At 32.7% G+C, this 5,467-nt stretch overlaps 1 long non-coding RNA gene across 1 annotated transcript; it reads left to right on the forward strand.

Annotated features, from left to right (window-relative positions):
• Window positions 1–262: 262 nt before the first annotated feature.
• Window positions 263–1,926, forward strand: LOC145097644 (uncharacterized). Its single transcript, XR_013704449.1, has 3 exons — window positions 263–996; window positions 1,161–1,230; window positions 1,612–1,926. It is a non-coding gene; the product is annotated as an uncharacterized LOC145097644 (long non-coding RNA).
• Window positions 1,927–5,467: the final 3,541 nt, after the last annotated feature.

The raw sequence follows: 5,467 nt of genomic DNA on the forward strand, positions 1-5,467 counted from the left end.
CTTATACATATAATATATTAAACTTTTTAATTTATATAATATAAGGGTGTATTTTACACATTTCAAATACTTGGTATTTTAATCTATTAATAAATTATACTCTTAATTTAATATTTACTATTATATAAAACATATTCAACTTTTCTTGAATTTTAAGAGGTATCGTTTTTGTTGCAACATGTACAACCATCTCATGCTTCATCTAAGAAAAGAACGAATACCATAAATTTCCTTTTCTTTCATACCTAGCCCCAAATTAGATCTAGACCTCTCTCACTTACCCATTCACGCCCACATATTCTCTCTACAAACCCTAAACCAATCATGGCCGCCGTCTCCCACCTTACCACCGTAGATCTCTCCCATGTTTTCCCCCACCTTCCGCCCCTTCTCTAAAAATCCCTGACCACGATAAACTCTCACATCTCCTTCTTCCCCTGATATGCATTCTCTGTCCCCCTCACATTTTCTCTCTCTGGATAGTGTTATCATTTTTTAGTGTTCGCTGAACTTAGTTTTTACTCTTTGTTGCTTTTTTGTTTCTCTGTGGCTTTGATGATGTCTATTTTTTAGTTTTTTTTGCGTCAATATATAGATCGATGAAGAAGTTGAGTATTTTAACACAAACGAAGCATGTGATCTGGAGGAAGAAGCTTCAATTTGATGTGCATGTTTCATTATGTTTCTTCAATTTTTGTTCCCTTCTTAAGGAGTGTTTTTCTATACGGTAAGGAGTCTTTTTCTATACGGGATTCATCCAACATAAGATTTGGTAATTAATGGGACTCTCTCTTTGTGTGTCCAGGTAACTCCTCCCTCTGTTCTTAGTATCCTAATGTAATATGTTTGTGGGGGTATTTTTTGATACTTTTGTTGAAATTTTCAAGTTGAGATTTCTATTTCTGAAGGCTGGGAAAGTTCAATTTATTGGTTTTGTATATAAATCCTAAATTCATTTTACAGGAAAACGAAAGAAAAATGGAAGTGTTTGAAACTGTAATTTTCTCCCCCTATCTATTTATCTTTTCTGATCTAAGTTTTCTGATTATTTTTTGTCTTCGGTATTTTGCTATTGTGTTTTCCGATTTAGCTTTAATTATTTTTGTTTTTATGTATTTTACTTGCAAATTTAGATACTTATGAGCAATACAATTATGCAGGTGTAATTTACCAAGAACATGGTCAATTTAATAAACCGTGTGAGGTGTTGTGCAAATGGAAATATTGCCGGTAGGTTAGTTTATATCTTCTTGAATTTGCAAGTGTGAGTTAATGAAGAACCAACAAACAAAATCCCAATTCAGATCTTACACTTTGAGCTTCTGATCTTTATTTTTAGGGTAGCCTATAGTTATTATTTTCTATGTTCAAGTACATTTCTATGCTCAAAGAGGTAAAATTAATAGACTCTCACATTATTACCACCCATCTTTGTTTTGAAGAAAAAGAGTAACGATCCACTCTTTTGAGTAAACTCTTTAGGGTATGTTCCTTTATAACCATTAATTGGCTGATTTCAATTGGTTATCACACTGTGCATTAAAATGGTATTAAAGTTATATTCTCAATTAGATATGGATTGAGGTTTAGTCGTTTCATTTTGTTATGCAGGAACAAAGCACATTCGTAATGAGGTTTAATCATTTTGGGCCTACGACCAGTGAAATCGAAGCTTAAAGTAAGGAGCACATCTAGATATGTTCCCAAAGGAGACTAACCCATTTTTAAGTCCAAAAATCTTTTTCTAAATTGTACTTATGGACATTTTTGTGTTTTTTTCATAATTTTTGGACTTTGTTTTTGGGTTTGTGTTTGGCCCATGTCTCTTTAAGGTTTCTTTTAAAATTCTACTTCTTATTTATGTCTTTCTAATGTAATTTGGATGGTCATTGATCAATTTAAAGAACTTTCATTTTTCTCTCAAAATTTCGTGTGTGTTTACCGAATTTTGAAGCTAATCCCACGGTATTCATTGAATCAATTTGGTTTGGGCAAGATTATCCTGGGTATTCTTTTAGAATCAACAATTTTGATCTTGGTTCATTTGTACGCTGCACCAGTTAACCAACAATTATCTTAAAACTTTGACAATTATCTTTTCATTGGATGAGTATAATCACTAGCATATCAGAAAAAACATATTTTATGATACACAACATTTTGAGGTAGTGGTCCTAATCCAATATTCGCCAAAAAACCTGAAAATCCGCCATCTGCCAGTGCAACTCGTCGAGCCAGACTTTGGACTCGTCAAGTTCATCCATGGACTCGGTGAGTTCAGCATGGCAGAAGGCTATTTTCATTTTTTAAACTTTGAACAATTTCTAGATTCAACTATATAACAGAAAACTACCCATGGCTCTGATACCACTGTTGGGTTTTGTGTACTATAACACTCATATGGTGCATATACAACCCTAATAGCTTTGGATCTAAGTTTTCTCTAGTTATACATGAAATAAAATTTCCAAAGCATGAAGTCTACAACTAGCATACAATTTTGGTACATGAATCATAAAACTCGTTAGAATAATACCTCTTTATTGTAGCTTGTAGTTTTGGCCTTTCAAGAGCTTAACACGTCAAGTGTGATGCCTCAAATGGTTCACAAACACAATGAACGAAGGAAGACTTTGAGAGAGAGGCTAGACAGTTCAAAATCGGCTATCTCTCTTCGTAGAACACTTAGCGCCGATTTAAGCTAAGGGACAACACATATATATTCTAGGATTCCAAGAGTCATGGGTAAACCCTAATCCATAGACTTGGGTTATGATCCATATCTCATGTGGTCTAACTCTTCATGGATACATACATAAACTTATCCCATCATGGATCAATAACCCAAACAATATATATCACTAATTTACATAAACAGTCCCCATTAATTTAATTAGTCTCTTTTGATCACTAAATTAATTCCAATTTAATTCCAGATCAATACTAATTAAAATTATGATTTCTCTATTAATTTATTATACTTATATTAGATTAGTAAATCATAAATAGCCTCTTTCTCAAATATCCATCCAATCAGATTGTTCTGGTGAAGGCAACCCAAATGTACCATGCTACTCTTGGGTAAAGTACATACCAATTATAGTCATGTGCTTAAACACCTAATCCAACATATTTGACCCAATATATGTTATAGTGTATTTGTGGTTTCCTTATCCTAGTGAAACATGGGATAAAAATATAACCTTGTTTAGTTTGAGGAACATAAAAAGTTTAGCATCATGTACCATAAATGTATCCAGGAAAGCTTATGTATTCATTGCAACTTAGACTAATGCCTCTAACCAATATTGTTTGAAGTTAAGTTCCCTTGCTTAAGCATATGTTTTTATTTTTAGGACTTTTAGTTTTTGAGTGTAAAAAGTGAGTTGATAAAATAAGAAAGGAAAAAAAGAAAAAAATATAGAAAACAAAAACAATGTTGCAAAAGTTTGAGTGAATAAGATTCTACAAAGCAATGAAGATTAAGAAATGTTATGAAGAAAAGTTCAAGTAATCCAAAAATCGAAGACTCAATAATAAGGCAATTTGCCAAGTTATTATTTATTGAAATTTTTTTGTAAGTTATTTTTCCATATGTATTCTTGGGCGATTATCTAAAAATTACCTTGAGGTCAAGAAAGATTTATGAAGATATATTCAGAGGGATGCATAAAATGAATGAAATAATTGTGGGATATTCGTGAGGATTGTGAGTATTTAGGATTGAGGAAGCTCTTAGGAATTCTAGAAACGAATATATGGATTGTGGTCTTGATTTCATGGAGAAGCTTAAAATGGATTATTTTGTGTGATGTTGGTAGCTAAGGTTTTGATGTGATGGTAAGATAATAATAAAAATCAATTATGCTCGGGGGCAAGCAACATGCAAGTGTGGCGTATTTTGACATCGTCATACATATTTTTAGGCATTTTTTAAATACATTTAAGCTATATATTTGGTTAAAGGCAAAGATTTTTGGTACTTATTGAGTTAAAATACATTTTTCAGCCAAATAGGACATTGTTGAAGAAAAAGGACAAACTTGAAGAAGGACGGAAACTTAGAAGTCAAAGCTAGTAGCAACATGGAAGAAGAGAAGAAGTCAAGCAAAAATTGCATACCACGATGTCACAATCTAAAGGCCACAACGTGGTCACCTGTCATGACATAAACTTCCAAGGACTTGGCGCATATGCATTTTTAGTGTTGACCACGACGTGAAACCTATTCCCCACACCTTGGCAACCAAATTTTTGGAATCTATATTAACCGGACATTAGGTCGAATTCTAGAGGTTGGATTGAGGATTAAGCTAAGGATTACAACTAAAAAACCCTCAGAAGTAAAGATTTCATTTTGTACTTAGGCATTGAAGATAAATAAAGGAATATCGTCATTTAATCATTTAATTTGCTAGATTTTACCATGACTTTTCTAGTTAACTTTGATTCCATGTTTGTTTATGTTTTAGTTATGGACTAATCACTCCATACTTCTGTTTAGTGAAGATGAACTTGAATCCTATGTGTTAATTTTCAAATCATGGATGTTTTATGCTGATTTTACTTCTGTTTGATATGCAAAATCCTAGCTCGTTGAAGTATAAGCTTAAATTGCCCATTAATAAAGTTTTCTATACTAGATGATCATTCTAGTTGCATGAATTTGTTACCACATTACTTATGATCATTAAATAATTTGAGCTAGTGATTAATCAAATGCTAGGGTTAAGTACTTAAAAGTTAATAACTTTAGTTTTATTAGAGAGCATAATTGATGTAACACCTCAAATTTTAAGCCAAAAATTTCATTTTTAATTTCCCAAAATAAAGTTTCACAAATCAACTCATCCAAAAACATAAGTTTCTAAAATAACCATCATCACAAAATATCATTGTATCTCAAACTGTCCGAGTAACAAATCTCCCAGCAAGTGTGTACAATCAGACCTTCACCTTCTCGCAGTCGTCAAAAGTACCTTAATCACATAAATCAACAACTCTAAGCACAAAGCTTAGTGAGTTCCCCAAGATACCACATACAACATAGCATAAATAAACAATTATAGATTATCAGCAACCATGGAGTCTATCAACAATCCTAGTGGGCAACACCACCCCCTATGGGTTATCAGCAACCTTAGAGACTATCCTTAGTCTCAGTCACACATAACAACATATTACAAAAATAACAATAGACCCATATAGCCATCATAAATACAACGATTCTACCACACATGTTAGAATAAGTGAGAAGACTCACCTAATACTAACGACAAGTAATTCTTACACCCTAACTGCCAGAACTAGACTCCGCCTAATCAACAGAATAATTAAACCTAATTAATAATTATGGTTTAAAACTCACTCACCTTTCCAAATCCTACAACTAAGTCCTTTAAGGGAAAAAGACCATTTTTCCCCTCCTATGGTTCAAAACCCTAAATCTTGACCAAAAGTTACAAGT

This window comes from Lactuca serriola, chromosome 4 (genome assembly GCF_051521515.1).
Source record: "Lactuca serriola cultivar US96UC23 chromosome 4, Lser_US96UC23_V15, whole genome shotgun sequence".
Classification (NCBI taxonomy): domain Eukaryota; kingdom Viridiplantae; phylum Streptophyta; class Magnoliopsida; order Asterales; family Asteraceae; genus Lactuca; species Lactuca serriola.